The sequence below is a fragment of the Neovison vison genome, chromosome 4, assembly GCF_020171115.1.
Source record: "Neovison vison isolate M4711 chromosome 4, ASM_NN_V1, whole genome shotgun sequence".
NCBI classification, from domain to species: Eukaryota; Metazoa; Chordata; class Mammalia; order Carnivora; family Mustelidae; genus Neogale; species Neogale vison.
Window position 1 is genome coordinate 171,694,234 of NC_058094.1, and position 17,843 is coordinate 171,712,076.

The window sequence follows — 17,843 nt, forward strand, 5'->3', positions numbered from 1 at the left end:
TAAGCGGATGCCTTCAGCTCAGGTCATGATCCCAGGATCCTGGGATCGAGTCCCGCATCGGGCTCCCTGGTCGGCAGGGAGCCTGCTTCTCCCTCTCCCTCTGCCTGCCACTCTGCCTACCTGTGCTCTCTCTCTGTCAAATAAATAAATAAAATCTTTAAAAAAAAAAAATTCAGATATCCCTACTCCAACCTGTATGAACTTCTTTCAGCTCTCAAGTTTGTCTTGCAGTAACAGTCTTTCTACAAGTTTTTCTACTTTTGCTTTATTATCTGTTTAATAACAACTCAACCTTCTGACTTCAGTTTACAATCATTTCTCATGAAGCTTTTTCAAACCCTCTTGATGAGGACAAATAATACTGTTATATTCAGACCATTCATTTCAGGTGCAATTTCCAATTGATTTATATTGTTAACTGGCTTGTTTTCCCTCCACTTCAACACCAACAATTCTCACTTCAGTCAGCTTCAGTTGAACTTGGGCTCCACCATTCAACTGAAATTGCCCTTTTCCAGATGAAGAAAGACCTAACATTCCCAGTCCTGTCGTCAACCCTTGGTCATCTTGCTCGTCCTCTTAGTAACAAGTGACATATTTCAACAGCTCTTTCTTACTGACTACTTATTTGCCATCCAGGGAAGTGTACATTCTCCTGGTTTTCTCCTGCTATTAGTTCTTATTTAACCTTTGCAGACTCCTCCACCCCTTCTCTAACCCACAAAATTTCGGTTTCCCCCAAGACTCAGTGTTGGACCTTCTTTTCTATCTACTCTCCATCCCTACGTGATCTCTCCTGGTCCCAGGTCTATGCACAACTCTCTTATTTCTGTCTCCAACAAATTCTTTTCATTTCAGCCTCATGTATCCAACTGCCTATTTAACAACACCTCTCAGATATGTTAAAGGCATTTCAAATGTAATATGTCTATGGAAGAATGGGACATATTTAATAAATCTAAAATAGTACATTATTTAAAATAGCACCCACTCTCTATCGCTTCCTTTCCTCTTGCCCTGACTTACTTTTCTTCATGGCACTTATATATAAAATTTTATTAAATATGTGTTACTTTCTATCTCCTCCACGAAAATATAAGTTTTTCCATGTACTCTTTTTATACTGCATTTCTGATGCCTAGAACAGAACCTGGCACCAGGTAGGTACTCAAAATATATTTATTAAGTCAAATAATAAATTATTAATATAAACCACTCGCACTAAGCTATAAAATCCCTGGGGACAGAAACTATTTATGTGTTTAATTACCACTGTTTTCCAAGTGCCTGGCAAATGGTAGTCATTGAGTAATTTTTCACTGCTTGAATAAACAGAAATAACATTATAGGACTGCAATCTTACAAATAACAAAGTAGAGTTGCAAAAATGAGTGCAGCTATCAAAAATGGCAAATTTTAAAAAGCTAAAGTTAGCAAAAACTAATAAAAAGTAAATGTCATTTGATAATCAGGAAATTATTCATGAATTTTAAAACCAATTTAAGCATAGGTATATATTAATGGCAACGTATAACTGTCTAAGGAACTAGTGGGAAGCACTAAGATCCCAAGGGTAAGCAGGACGGAGTAGGTACTATTCCTAACACCTGGGTTTCCTTTGTTTCATATGCCAGTGTTGAAATTTTCTACACTGTTATATCAACTTGGACTTCAATACCTATTTGCCACGCCCTCAAAGAGTCTACTTCCACAGGGTATCTTAAATCCAAAAGAACTAACCATCATTATTTTTATATCTGTGTGAATAAGGAGCCATACATCTGAAAGTTACGAGGAGACGCCATTACTTCAAATGTGGAACATTGCTATGCAGTTAAGTTTCAAGGTTGGTTACATGTAGGTAGTGTCTGAACCCTCTTATTTAAATACTGATATTAGGAAGAAAAGTAAGTAAGAGCTGGTAACTGTAATATTTACTGGCCTGTTAGAATTTTTCTAATCTTAATGACTTTTAAAACATTTAATAAGACTAGAAAGCTTGTACTGTGGTAGGTAAGATATGGGCAAAACCCTCCAACTACAGAAACCAGGAATTACTGACGCGATGCAGGCAGTGGCCATGAATCTCTGAGCCAGCCCAGTAAAATCATTTTTAACATCATTGACTCTAAGCTGGTTAGAACAAAAAAGCTGGTTCAGGGTCTAGAAACGGCAAGGATTAGGGTCATGACTCAACTATGTTTGGTTTTCACTTTGATTTACAATTATCCTGGCAAATAATCCTTGCAAAGAGTAGACACAAGATTAAGAATGCAAGCGAGCAGATCTTCCCCGAGGCTTTGTTTTATTCCACACAAGGGCATAACCAAAGTTCAGTACTACCAGAAGTCCATGCAGAGGAAGGAATACTCCCAGTCAGCATAGTACAACATGCGGCATTGTGGTCTTTTATAACCATTTGGGTGTGGGGCCACACCAGCACAACAGCCCTCTTCCTTCTGGTGACAGCCTTGCTGCACCACAGACGCACTCAAACATCTGTGTTCTATTTCTTGTGCTTCGTCAAGGCAACCAAACTTCCAGCACAATTGGCTTGGCTTTGGACTACCACAAACCCCACTTAGAAAATCTTTCCCACCCGCTAAGTAGCTGAGAGAGGAAGCACATTTCGCAAATCAGTACTCAGTTTAAGAAACAGAAGTACAGTGGCGTCTGGGTGGCTCAGTCGGTTAAGTGCCTACCTTTGGCTAAGGTCATGATCCTGGGGTCCTGGGATTGAGCCCTGTGTCAGGCTCTCTTCTCAGCGGGGAGTCTGCTTTCCCTCCCTCCCTGCTCCTTTCTCCCAAGCTCCCTCTCTCTATCAAATAAATAAATAAATAAAATATTCTTTGAAGAAAGAAAGAAACAGCAATGCATATCAACTAAGAGAGAATGAGCATTCTTTGGGTAGTAATAGGTCACCAATGTTTTGTTCATCATAAAAAACTGACAAAGAAAAAAACCAAGTCTTTACAGGAATCAATGAATTATTTGTACTTAGTCCCTTGGCAATGAAAAGCAGAAAGTAGAAGAAAAAGAGTCCTAAAATAAGAACATAAAATCCCACCCTGAACCTACAAAAACAAAAAGTGTGGGATGAATAGAATCTGGACAACATAAGGCAAAAGGAAACTTGGCCTCCAGTGTCTTCAATTCAGACCTATCAAAGAAGTCTTTTCTACAAACTGAAAATCAGTTTTTCAATTTTTTTGTCCTGTTTGGCCTGGAATAAGTAACATAGAGAAATACATTAGCCTCCTTTAGTAATGGCTAAAACCAATAAAAAAGAGGAAAAATCAAACATATATGCATTAAAAATATATCAGCTTATCAGAATTTATCCAGTCAGAAGCTCTGAGAGTGTCTCATTCTGAAAGTCATCTCTTTCCACAGTTTTCGTTTCCTTATGAAGTTATTCTTTTTAATATCCCATAAATAAAATTAATTAGGGCACATACCATATTGTGTTCTTAGTAAAATGACTGAGTATACTTTTTTTTAGGTCACAGCTAATCTTACTTTTATTGCTTAGGTAAAACTATATAGAAAAAAAAAATCTGAAATTCAAAAGTTATTCCAAGGACAACATAATTTTATAATTTCTTAAACTGTGCATAAGTGAAGAACACATACTGGCAAAGTAGACTAATGTACTGCTGTGGATGAATATAGTTTGAAACTGAGGTTTGATATAAATCGTGTTTTTCCCCCTAAAAATGCTTTCATTTGTTTTATTAGTTCATATCTGATTCTGTGGAAAGAATGGAAGGAGGATAGGGATATGGGAAAGCAAGAATCTGCGCAGGTGACCACCCACTTGTGAATTACACAGAGAAATCTTGATAAAAACCTTTTATTCATTCATACTCCTTATAATAAGTATTGGTAATAAGTGTAGTAAGTATTTGGCTGAGAAAAATATTTTCTTCCTATTGTCATTGGTACATCACCACTTAAATGGGACTCTGAGTAAGTGACATAGCAGTAGGAAAATAGACTAGATTATTTCTTATTCTCTCCACATTTGTGACCTCTTAGCCTACTGTTTACTTACGATAAGCCCTCAAAGTCTCCATGTTGGTTCTTGTCAGATTCTGAAAATAACTCTGATCCTTCCACTTCTTTACATGCAGGTTGACAACTGAATGCCGATAATCAATTCATGAATGGTGTCACAAATAAAACAAATGCCTAAATCTAACTTAAACTGCTAATATTGTAGAAATAAAGCACCAGTTACTGCATTTGGTAAAATTAAGAATAACCTCATTCTCTCCAAACAGACTAACATGATTGAATATTATTTCCAGAATAAGCGAATATATTTTTTACTACTATGGATGAAGAGGAAAACATGCTAAAGAACAGGCACTTGTTCAGAATCAATGCAAATTATACTGAAAAATGGACAGAGAGGAGGTACGAAACAGTGTATATCAGAGAACAGAGATAGTCACTTAGCGTTCTAACAGAGTAAACGGAAAGAGAAAAACAATGTTGACCCAGGGAAATGCTTTATGAGATGATCCATCACCTTCAATCAAGAAAGAGGTATTTTCAAAGTTCACTTTCACTCAGAGTTTTTTTGTTTTGTTTTGTTTTCTTTCCTACCTGTTTTGTGCCAGGTACTGCTGCAATCACAGAAAAGAAACAGAGAATCAGAGCACATTGAGAATTCAAGTAAAGTAAGAAAGGAACACAGACAGAAAGGATATTTTAAGTAGCTTAATGTCAAAGAAACATTGGATAGGAAGAGAATACAGTGGCAACAGGCATTCTTGAAAAGATAAAGAGGGGCCATGTTATGAACCTTTGTCTAAAGGCTGGGATATGAGAAGGGGAGGCAGTGGGAAGAAAAGTGCATGTAACTGTAATATTAATAATTTTAATTAAAATCTAAATCTAATTAAAATGTTTAAATGCCAATACCAAAAATAAAAGTAAATGGCACAAAGAGGAAGAAGGAAACAAGAGTTAAGACTTTCTTTTCTTAAGGCAACATTAAGGACATGTGTGGCAGAGCTTAATGAGAAGACTGGTAGGGACAAGGGAAAGGTAAATAAAACATGGCACCATATAGTATTACCAAGGTCAGACTGAGATGGGAGATCACAAATTTATTATGACACCAGTTTTCACAGTTTTGTGATTTTCAAGAGCAATGAAGTGAAAAAGCAAAACCAAACTTCTCAGTTGAGAAAGGGTAAGGATTTTGCCAGATGTTTAGTGGAAGAAAAAGAGTTCAAAGCAATGAAGATTTGGGCAAAAGAATTATTTAAGTTGCCTAGATAACAAGGAGATGGTGAATGAGTAGAGTCACAAAGAGAACAAGGTGTGTCAAGGCACCGGAGAATGGTGGGAGGTGGAAAGAACAGGTGATTAATGTTCTGTACTTCATGATTTTTAAAGATGAGATATTTCAGATATCAAGATTCAGAAGAGAGTCACTGACCAATGGTTAGCATGGAATGGAGTGGAATGCCAATGAAGGTAAGGTAGTTAAGAATTTCTGTAAGCTATTACTTCACTTGTCAACCTATGTATTTTAATCAATCATGATGATATCAGGAGATAAGATAAAGGAAAATTATCATCCAAATTTCTCTATATGAAGAAGTAATAAAGAAGATGATGGGATACTGAGAGAGTAGGTGATGACAATATAAAAAGCAAAATGAAATAAAACAATACATCTTGGATGAGCTCTATATTTTTCAATGCCATATCAATAGCTGCTGAAAGGAATCACATATTCATGTAAACTATTTTTGTTGTAAAGGTATAACCATCTACTCAAATGCACCTTACCCCAATATCACTCAGATCTTAGCAAATATCTCTGGTCAATAACTTCTCCAACCCTGTCCAAAAACTTCTAACTTTCTCCACTTTGTTCAAATTCTGCCGAGAGAATTTAAATTCCAAAATTATCCTCAATTTAGGGAAAAAGAGCATCTTAAGCAGGCTCCATACCCAGTGCAGTGCCCCAAGCCTCAGCCCGGCTGGATCGTGACCTTGAGATCATGACTTGAACCAAAAAAAGAGCTTACACTTAAGCGACTGAGCCACCCAGACAACCCAAGTAGAGCACACTTTTTAATCATTTGGACTTCTCATAGATATTTAGATATGCTTAAAAACAGCCATCTTAGAAAAGCTCCTTCAAACTTCCATTATTCTCCAGAAACAACTCTTTTTTTTTTCAAATATTCATACACAAACTTTTTCAATGAGTCACTCCCCATGTCCCATTTCCTGAGCTCCTACTCACTCCTTAACACATTTTCACCTGGGTTTCACCCCAGTCACCATGGCAACCCATCTTTAGCTAAAAATCACCAATGATCTCCCTGTGTTCAAATCCAATGGATATTTTTCATTCCTCATCTCAACCTCTCAGCAACATCTGGCAGTGATGATTACTTTGTCATTCTTAGAGGATGTTCTTCCCTAGTCCTTGGAATACCACAGATTTTTGCTATTGTTTTCCTCCCCTGTGACAATTTGTTTTCACTCTTAATATCCCAACTATTATACTATATATATACACTCAACTATATATACTCTATAAATATTAAAATTCATTGGGATTTGTTCCTAAAATTATCTTTTTCTCACTCCACATTCTTTTCCCAGGGATTCACATCTACTTCAAAGAAAGCAATTACAGTCTGTATCCCCAAATTTATATTTTCTTCCCAGTTTGCTCTCTCATCTCTTTATTCACATTAGCCAACTAGTAACTCAAGAGTTAAGCTTGGATGAATGAAAAGAGTATGGGTTTTCACAGGAGAGTAATAGAATCATGATTTCTAAATACTTCCTGGTGTTTTTATTGTCCTTTTTTTGTTGTTTTTTTTTTTTTTACGACCTTCCCTCAAGACCCAACTCATTCTAAATTATCTGTAATGAATTTCTTATCCTCTTACTTTCAACTTTCAACAGGAAGATGTGCTTCCTGGACATCTATCTTCTAGCACTGCCCATAGCCCATGGTGTTCTAATTTATACGTCTATGTGTTTTCTCCTAACCCTCAATTTTGGAGCTACTTAATGTCAGGTCTAGGTTCTAGTCATAATTTTCTTTCCAGAACTTAGTACTCTTATGTATGAGAGAGGCTCAAAAATTTTTAAATGAATTATTGAATGCCAATAGACTAGTAAATTGTGATGAGTTTTCCAAAGAGATATTAATGGATGTTCCCAAAAGAAGAGATTCTGTGATTAAATGAGGTTAGGGAAATTTGTACTAAATCCCACTCTTAGAGATTCCAACACACAGTTTCATCTGAAGAACTGTAAGAAGTCTTTAAAATAGAAAACTATTTAACTTTAATGTTTAGATAAGGAACGCTTTCTTGCCCTTTTCTTCTTTTAACACACATAATAGCACTCCTCAAACAATTATTCCTTATATCTTAACATAGTTTGGATTTTAATTCATTCGGATCAGCAAAACAAATGTTAAAGAAATAAGGTATGTGCATTCTCTTTAACCTGAATGCTCCCCAAAGGTAAGACATAGGTGCTAATTCCCTCAATGTAGCTTTGACATTTCCTAGTAGAGAAAAAAATTTGATTAAGACAGTACTCCCATACTACTGACATATACACCAAATCTTTTTTTTTTTTTCCTTAAAGATTTTAATTTATTTGAGAGCGTGCACATATACAAGAGAGTTTCTAATTTTAGGAATTAGAAAACACAATCTAACCATAAAGATTATTATAGTCACATTGAAACCATTGTTTTGTTTTGTTTTGCTTCGAAAGTGTTATAACAAAGATAATACAGTTACATGAACACTAAATGTACCACCAAGCAGTTATGCAAGTAGCTTGAAGGATAAAAGCATTAATAGTTCTAAAATAAAATTACCAAATGAAGGTCAAAAACCTCTACCACTTCACCTTCACTACATAGTCTGATACAGTCTGGAGTACCTTCAAAATACCAGGAATCCAGGGGCACCCGAGTGGCTCAGTTGGTCAAGCAACTGCCTTCGGCTCAGGTCATGATCCTGGAGTCTGGAGATCAAGTCCCACATCAGGCTCCCTGCTCAGTGGGGAGCCTGCTGCTTACTCTGACCTCTCCCCTCTCATACTCTTGCTCTCTCTCTCTCTCAAATAAATAAATAAAATCTTAAAAAAAAAGAAAAAAAAAAAAAACCAGGCACCCAAACACAGCAATACTCCTGCCCTGAAGAGCTGTAATGCTACGCTTTCTTCAGTGGGTGACAGGGAAGGAACCTCTATTTGCCAAACAGAAAATTCTGACATATGGGGTGGCAAATAACATTATGTAACGAGAACGCACCCATCCTGCTAACCAGAACTCTTATTAAGAACAACAGGATAGCAAAGTGACTCATCAGCTTGTGTGCTCTTTCTCAATTCTAGTAATTTGGGACAAGTGTGGGGAAGTTACAAGTTGTTTATGTGCAACCCAAAATGACAGGCAACACAAGTTACTAAGCAACATTAAGTCCTTGCATTTTTTCTAATCTTTAAAAGCTGCCACAAGCTGAATAATCCTGTAATATAAAGGTAAAGGGAAAAGCAATGTGGGAGTCATGTTTCTGACTGAATGAAATGTTTTTGCTCAATAATTCAAAAATTCTGATTCACCATGAGTTCATCTGTCTTGGTTTTTGGATTACTTCAGGTGTATAATCCTGCTCTGCTCACTGTCAACACCAGAACCTTGTTCTGTGATGAAGAAAAGGATAATGGAGGGGAGGTATGTGAAGTGTTTCTTAGGAGTCTTGAAACTGGTTTGTTCCCCAGTAAACAGGACCTCTGTTCTTCTCTGTTTCACCTCTTTGTCTCTTTCACAGCACTTATTGTAACAACAATACATCATGTATTTGCTTCCTTGTTTCGGTGTGTCTGCTTCTGTCTGTCTGTGTCTTTTGCAGAAGTACCTTGATCACTATACGAATTTGTCCCTTATTTTACTCTTTCCTTTCCTGAGCCAGGCACATTGCCTAAAACAAGGTAGCCCAACCCTAACTAAAGAATGAAATAAAATAAAGCACAGGATCATGGCCAGTTTCTTAAGGTAATAGTTTTACTAAGTGTGTTTATTCATAGGAACCTTAAAATTTCCCAGAAGTAGCTGACTGTTACTTAGCATCTCTAAAATACAATGCTAAGAAAGGCAGGCAAGCCAGAATTCCCCAGTCTTTCTTTTCATTAAGTAACCAGTGAAGGGATTCCTTGGTCAAAAGCCCAGGGAAAAAACATTTCCCTGCATTCTCTGTCTCAGCAGAACAAGTTGCTGAACAAACTCATCTTTTGTGCTTGAAGTTCTGTTTTCAGGTCAAGGATCCTGAAATGCTCTTCCGCAACACTTCCATTTCTCCCTCCTTTCCAGTTCATATGATTCAAAGGGAGTCAATCTAGGTAATAACAGATTTCCTCACATAAGAGATCATCTTTTCCCAGTCTGCATAGTTACGAATGGAGAAGAGTCGAAATAGATGAAAACAGATCAGTTTGTGTATTAAGTGGATGACAGCTGTGCCTACCTCTTAAGGTGGTCAGAGGAAGAAAAATGAAAGGTCTTCCATTACGGTGATAACTAACGGGAAGAGAATTGATAGGCCTAAGGGTTGATTTGTGCCAACCACGCTCCCAGAAGTATTTGCATGTGTTGTCTAATTTACCTTTGTTACCAGTTACCTTTTTTTTTTTTTTTTAAATAATTCAATAAAAACCTTTTGGGCAAAATGATAAATAAAGATGACCCTATAAAGAAGATGTTTACTATAACATTTAATAGATTTTATGAGTCTCATATTTTATTAATATAAAACTAGAATGAAAACAGCTTTTACATTTTATTTAGAACATTTTCTTTGCTATTGGCACTTTACTTTTTACCTGAGAAAGCATCCTAAGTAAATAGAAAATACTAAATAGCTATTGTTTTTTGAGTATTTATTGTGTTCCTTCCATTCTAAGCCTGTTACACACATGATTAAATCAAGTAATTCCATGAAGTGGATATCATGTCCACTATCCCTGTTTTACAAAGAGAAATGCAAACCATAGAATTTAAGTTACTTGCTCAAAGTCATCGAAGTTGAAAGATTTGAGGCCAGGCAATTTTAAGGCAAAGAATAAATGTTAACCCCTATATCACAGGGTCTAAGAAGGAAATGATGAAATTCAAATGAGCATCTGTGCATACCAAGAAATTTTATATCGATTCCATTTCTCCACACCTTTAACCACAATTCCAACATCATGAATAATCAAAATATGATACAAGCCAAAATCCTATAAATAAAAAGAAGTACTATAAAGGAAGGCCCAGCTATTTCACTCAGGTACTCTTATCTAACTTTGTTGATCGAACTCCAAAGGGATCTTAAATAGCTATCACACATCTCCACATCTCATCACCACTGGTCTTCCCCTGGATATAACTGCATATGTGACAAATGATTTGTGTGGATTAGAAAGAGAATAAAGTAGAAAAAAAAAAAGAATAAAATAGAGTTATCTGACCAATACTTTTAATGAAAATACTATATTTAGAAAGCGCTATAGCTATGCCCATCCAGTTCACATTGTTATAATGTTTAAATACTTAATGAAAGAAATTTACGTATCATTAATAACTAAAATCCAAATTATCCCATAAACTGAAAATGGTTCTCTGGGGGAGGGAGAGTAGAGATTGATTTTTCCCATCATTACCCACTTTTTCATTTTCCTCCAGTGGTAGTCAACTTTCCAATGTCTGTTCCTGAGAGGACTCAATATTTATTAGCTATGACTAAAGCAAAATCTTCTCAGGACTTTCCCGCAAAGAAAATGAGAATTCAAGAAATAGTTTTTCGAAAGCACGATTTCACAACTTCATTCTACTGGCGGACAAAGCAAAATATCTTCAATGAACCACTTATTCCAACACTTGCTTTTTACCCCCCTCAAGATACATTAGTACTGGGGCACCTGGGTGGCTCATCGGGTTAAAGCCTCTGCCTTTGGCTCAGGTCATGATCCCAGGGTCCTGGGATCAAGCCCCGCATAGGGCTCTCTGCTCAGCAGGGAACCTGCTTCCTCCTCTCTCTCTGCCTGCCTCTCTGCCTACTTGTGATCTCTGCCTGTCAAATAAATAAAATCTTTAAAAAAAAATTTAAAAAAAGATACATTAGTACCAGAAATTAGGTATCATTATAGATTTCAATACTGTAGTCTAGAATCAGCCGTCTGTCATATTCCAAAATATTGACTCCTATCTTCTAAATATGCAGTATCACAGGGTGCGGCAAATATCTTTTGAATAATTTTATACAAATTACGAGCTCAACTAATGCAAATATACTATCTAACTAAAACCTTGTAACCTGCATTTAAAGACCATTCTGTAGTCTTTTGGCAGGTAAAGACTATGGAATCGGAACTACAGATCCCTCGGGGAACTGAAATAGAACTTTGAGTTCAGTGTTCTTTATTGTATTAGATATAACACTCAGCACTAACATTCCAAAGATAAATAAGGCTCAATTTCCTTCCTCAATGCAGAAAATAGATGATTTCAACCCTCTGTGGCATATTTAATAATAAAGGAAGTGCAAGTGTCAGTGGAAAAACAGAAGAGGACAGTTGGGCCGGTGGTAGACTCCAAACAGAATCCTGGAAGGTTGTGATGCCAGAGCAAAAGCTTAAAGATCCATCATGAGGTGAAACACTAAAGAGTAAGGACAGAGGAATGTGGGTGTCAAGAAAGACATTACAGAGAGAGGTGTAAGAAGAGACAAAAGAGGTAAACAAATAGCATGAATTGTAGAGGCTTCTAAAAAGCCAGTAAGAGTTAATAAGTAAACTTGGAGCCTTTGGTTTAAAAGCATGGGCTCTAGAGTCAGATTCTAGTTCATGTCCCAGCTCCAAAAGTACTAATTTGGAACTGCGGGTGAGACTTTTATCCCTCTTGTGCCTCAGTTTGTTCCTTTATAAAACAGAATGCAGGGGACCCCTGGGTGGCTCAGTCCTTAAGCGTCTGCCTTCCACTCAGGTGATGATCTCAGGATCCTGGGATGAACCCCATTGGGCTCCCTGCTGGGTAGGAAGCCTGCTTCTCCCTCTCCCACTCCCCCTGCCTGTGCTCCCTCTCATGCTGTGTCTCCCTCTGTCAGATAAATATATAAAATATTCTTTAAAAATGGAGTGCAGATGATAACAGGATTATGCTATAAGGGTACTGTCAAAATTAAATGTGCAAGATGCTCATACAAGCAACTGGTATGAAGCAAGCACTCAACAAAAGTTCCTGTCATTAGTTTTAAACTGTAAGGGGAAGAGAGCCAAACACCACATTCAAAAATCAACCTTGAAGTTGACTGTCCTAACTCTATTCCTAACCTCGACCTGCAGTGTCACAAGTGACAAGAGACAGGACAAAGAATCAGGGCTGACAATGTAAATGTATTTGCAAAGCTCCACCAAAGCTCATCAACTTTCCTTATGGAGCAGATATATTTATACTCTGATTTTGAAGGTAATAACTTTTGTGCTCCTTGCTCTGTAGTGATTGGCATATTGCCAATAAAAAAAAAAAAACTGAGTCAAGGACATTGTGTTTCAAACTTACATGGCAATACAGATTCCTTGTTCAAGACAAATCCTTCATTTCAAATTGTTGACTCAGATAATACTTAAAAAAGAATTTCAGCTGTGTAAATTTAGCATGCTGAGAAAGACCAATCTTAAAATATTGTTTGGCGGTATGCCCGTAACATTTTCATTTTATTCCTTGTTAGTGTTTGTCTTCTGTGATAAGAAGACAAGTGACAGTAATCATGTTATTCTCCTTAACACTTCAGATTTTACCTAAATGAACCGTTTTTGCTTTTATCCTCACCAGTTGAAGATGGCCCTTCATTGCCTGGCAAATTTTCAGAAAGTGATTATACGAGAACCGGTGATATTTCCACACATTGTTTTACCTCTTTGGTCATCATCAGGCCTTTCAGCTCCCACTTTCTTTTGAATCATCATTTCTACTCTTAAAAAAAAAAAAAAGTGTAAAAAACAAAGCATAAAGGAGAATATCTGAAGGCGAGCCTCATCTAATTTTTATAATCAGACCTTACAACTCCTTAAAGAGATGGTTTAAACCTGCGCTTTATCTGTCTCACATGCAGTCCAAAGTGTCTGTTTTTTAGCGTCCCTCAGGACACAGTATCTGGACAATTTCTCATACCAGTCTCCTACCATGATAAGCCTCCTCTTATTTCCCTTTTATCCCTCTTGGTTTTTGAGCCTCCCAACTTCTCTCCTCCCATATTAACTCCATCATTTTCCTTCCTGACAAAGATGTCCCCAGCCTCATTCTCATGGTTCATGAAGCCAGAGAACACTGAAATTAGAAGACCTGAGTATGCCAAGTTTGGATTTGGGGTCAATTCAGGTTTTCATTTGGATAGATCCAGTCTTGGGTATCAGTAGAGCAGGGATTTTTCTCCTGATGGCTATGATTTCTCAAGCAGTCTCAATACACTCCACTGACAAGCTTGCTCCACTAGAACATGGTAGAGTACCATTTTAATAAAATAATGGAGCAAAGTGATTTAGACTTAATCCTAGCCCACCATTTACTAAAATATGTTGTTTTAGGTGACTTGTTTATCTGCTGTGTGATTTAGTTTCTTATCAAGGCGAGAAAATGCCATCTCTCCTATAGCTATTATCCCATAAATGAGAGGACATTTTCAAAGTACTTAACCTAATACCTGTTATTTGTATACTCACAATAACTGTGAACTATTCATGTACTGTACGGCGAATGAATCACACATGCAAATAAACCAAGGAGCTATCAAGGGTTGAACCTACTTCATAATTAATACCTAAAGATGAACAAATACATGGGATTATTGCCTTGTTTTGTATTGGTGTTTTAAAAGAGAGAGAAATGTGGGGCACCTGGGTGGCTCAGTGGGTTAAAGCCTCTGCCTTCGGCTCAGGTCATGATCCCAGGGTCCTGGGATCAAGCCCCACATCAGGCTCTCTGCTCCGCAGAGAGCCTGCTTCCTCCTCTCTCTGCCTGCCTCCCTGCCTACTTGTGATCTCTCTCTCTCTGTCTGTCAAATAAATAAATAAAATCTTTTAAAGAGAGAGAAATGTCACGAATGGGAGAGGAGCAACAGGAAGAGGTTTCAAATCCTCGCCTAGATCTTCCTCCTGGCAGATGTTCCTAGGGAGAAGTATTACCGTTAAGAGAATATTACAACAGCATCATGCATGTATAAGTACAGTTCTGTTCCTGAGGCCAGCCAGGGGGAGAAGCATCCAGGAAAGGATATTCTTAATATGTCATTTCAAGCCTATATATCAACATCATAGTCATTATTAGCAGGCAGAATTAGGTTGAGGGACCAGCCGCTATCTCTGGCTTGTCTCTACAACTCTTCCTTCTTTCTGTGGTGTGCAAGGGAAGCATGAGTCATAGGATACTTGCCTAGTTCAGACACTTTTCCCAGCAAAACTTAACAAAGGTTTAAATTTTAAAATAATTGCTTTATTTCAAAAATAGTTCTGAAAATATTCTCACACATGACATGAGGTAGAACATGAGGCTTACAGTGAAGCCAACCAAATGATGAAAAGAAGGTATTCCCAAAACCTGACTTCTTCTACCTATGTTTCTATGTTAAAAGATATTTTGATGAATCCCTATGCAATTCAAATTCCTAGCAATTCCATTCAGGCTTTTAGCTCGATTTTTCTTCTCTTTAGCTAATACTTGAGGTTCAGATAGTGATCTATAACAGAGTTGCTTACAAACTGGCTCCAACGGTATTATTTTAGTCTTTTGTGTATGTGCTTCCTTTTCCTTTTTATTGCTGTCGAAAGTTTTTAATCACTATCACACATTCACTATCACAATATATCTTCTGGATTACATTCTACTCAGTGATTTACAAAGTTATACACACAGTTCTGCACCAAGTAATATGTGTGTATGGAATAGGTTACCTCTAATAATTGGGTATTTCCATAATGACAAAGATATTTTATCTGGAGAGCCCTGACAGGAGCAGGCAAAGTAATTCAAATTACATTCAGGATATGTTTTATTTCTTAATAAAATAATGAAGATTAGGTGGATTCGAGAAAGAGTAACAATTAAAAATTGAATAACTGGATAAGAGTGATTCTTAGTTTCTTCTTTTCAAAAAATGGAGAATTTCTGAATTACTTTGCATTTCACAGTAGCTGTTTCATAAGTTTTGATACCTCTTTATCCTACAGAACTTATGACAGCATATGGAATCCAGCGTAAAATCCTGAATTCTGTTTTGCGTACTCCTGTTTTTTCATTAATGCTTCTTGGAGAAAACTATAGTAACACCACAATTTTTCCAGTGATTCTACAACTAGGTCTAATATTTTGCGCAACATGTTCTTTCTGCTTGAGAATTCCTTCTTCTTTGCTTCATTAAAAAAAAAAAAAAAAAAAAAAGAATTCTGGTCAGTGTAAAAGAGGACCTGGTTAGAAATACGCCAGCATTTTTAGATTAATTATTTCTGGTTTCCCTCTAAAAGAGACCTTTAGTATTCTGTCTGCATTCACATTTATTTAGTCATTTGCTTTACAATGGGCTGGATGTCGCTGACCTGTTTTTACCTCCTTTTAAGAGTTTGTTATCTGCAATTTGAGCAACCAGTTGAAGTAGTTTTTCCAAAAGTTTTTTTTAGCCTTCCTTTTCTGCCAGGGACCACAATGCTGATCGGTTTGAGGTATAAAGCCATCTATGTAAACCCCCCAACTTTGAAATCACAAGGAGGGGACTCCTTAGCAAGTGGAGATGATTGCACTAGTAAGAAACTGGGAGGAATCCAGCCCTCCACCCACTAAAGAGTATTTGAATGTTTATCCTAAGTCTGATAGTGATCGAGAGACCTACTCCACATTTCATTTTAATATAATAAAATAAATCAAAGACCTTTGCTTCATTTCGTTTGTTAGATTGCTTCTTTCTTTGAAGATTAGGAATAAGTCTGGAATGAAACTTGTAACAATTAGGTGGGCATCTGAAAGTCTAAGCTGGCCTCTTCACGAATTTTCTTTTGAAAAGGCGAAGTGTCGTCCATTAGTAACTTTCAGGAGCTCCCTATTGTAATTCAATGTAGGACGCCTTTACCGGTTTTGTTGCCTAAAATCACAATGGACTAGGCGCTTTAGGGCATACCTACCCGACAAGCCACGTCCGCCAACAAATAACCAAGAGGAAACCAACTACAGCGTAACTAGAACGGGAGTCAGAGAGAAAAACCGATTTAACATCTCAAGGAGAATTCAAAGCTATGCTTTTCGAACTTTCCTCGCCATTTCTTCTCAGCCTGCCTTCCCCCGCAGCACAAACCCAGAAGCCACTCAAATTGCCAGCCGTGTCGAGTTTAACTTACTGCAGTGTGATGCAGGCGAAGGCTGGGCGCATCGCATCCCCGAAGCGAGAGCAACCGCTTTTCCGGAGAGGACCTGGGACCAGCCAGCTCTCAGGATCCCTTCCAATTCACACGCTCTCGGCTCGGTAAAGAAGGCTGCCTCGCAGCTCGGCTTCCCCAGAGGAGTGGAGCTTCAAGAACTCCGCTCGCAGCATCTCCTCCCCTCGACTTCCACCCCCTTCCAGCACGCACGGCCCATTCTAACTAGTGTCTGAAAGATGGAAATCGTCTTCCAGTCAACAACACAGGCTGCCTGCAGCCCACCCTTGCCTGACAATTTGCAACTCAAAAACAGCAGCGGAGGCTCAGAGGTGTAGGTTTCCGGAGCCTGAAAGTCATCTTTGGCATCCCCCGTTCCCCACCTCGCACGCACTCCCGCTTCCCCTCCTCTGCGCGGCCACCTCCAGGCTCCCACTCAGGCTAGGCATCATAAACGGTTATTTTATTATCCATACCAATAAGCATCAGAAGGAAACGGGATTTGTCAGAGATGAAATACCTGTTGTCCATGACTCATGCTCTTCGCTCATCTCTTTGAGTCCTTCATTTCTACCAAGACGCGGTGATATTGGGAATCTGTGCAGTGCGTGTGTGGATGTGTGTGCGTGTGGCGAGGAGGAGGCGATCTGCGCGGCTGCAAGCACTGAGCCTGCCTATCTCTAGCTGGCGCTTCCACAGCTGCTGTTGCTACTACTGCCGCTGGAGCTCAGGGAGAAGGAGACAGAGAGACAGGGCTTCACAGCTCTTCAACTGCTGGACCAGTTATAAGAGGAGGGTGGAGACTGTGCAGGTATGAGTGGTTGTGGTTGAGACATTAAGCTTGATTCACTGCAATTACTACCATTCAGAATACGTTTCCCCTTCCCCAGGAAACTTGATACCTTGTCTCCCCACCCTCTGGCTAACTATAGTCCTTGCCGGGTCATTGTGCATCAGCCACTTGCCTAACCCACTTCTAGCAATTCTAAAAGCTGCACACTCTATTCCTGCATTCTAACTTGGTCACCTGGGAGCAGGGGACTGGAGGATGGAGGAGGATAAAATAAGAAGGGATGGGGAAAAGCAGGTGGATATTAAAAGGGAAATCGTTTCTATGCATAGCCCATCAGCATACCGATAAAAATGATAATTTTGAGCCATGTGTGTAAAATAATGCACTGGAGTAATAAAAATGTAAGCCACGAAATAATCATGTCCATTTTATAAAATGTATGCAAAACCAGACAGCTATTAAGGAGGGTGTTTATAAGCTGAATGCAGGTTATCTTGATATACACACATCCCTTGTTGGCTCTCGTCTTCCATGCAAAGTATCCACTGTGATTTCAATGCATCAGTATTTCTGTCAGCTAGAAATTCCGGTGAAACCTACTGGTTAC

The 17,843-nt window shown here is 38.2% G+C and overlaps 1 protein-coding gene across 4 annotated transcripts in view; it reads right to left on the minus strand.

Annotated features, from left to right (window-relative positions):
• Positions 1–17,195, minus strand: part of DGKB (diacylglycerol kinase beta) — a 693,878-nt gene extending 676,683 nt beyond the window's left edge. Inside the window, exon 1 of one of the 4 annotated variants that reach the window (XM_044246133.1) lies at positions 16,964–17,195. The gene's annotated coding sequence lies outside the window, so the exon portion shown is untranslated. Of the gene's footprint in view, positions 1–16,425; positions 16,710–16,919 lie in introns of those variants that run through there. The other 3 variants (XM_044246130.1, XM_044246131.1, XM_044246132.1) reach the window with 3 other exon arrangements.
• Positions 17,196–17,843: the final 648 nt, after the last annotated feature.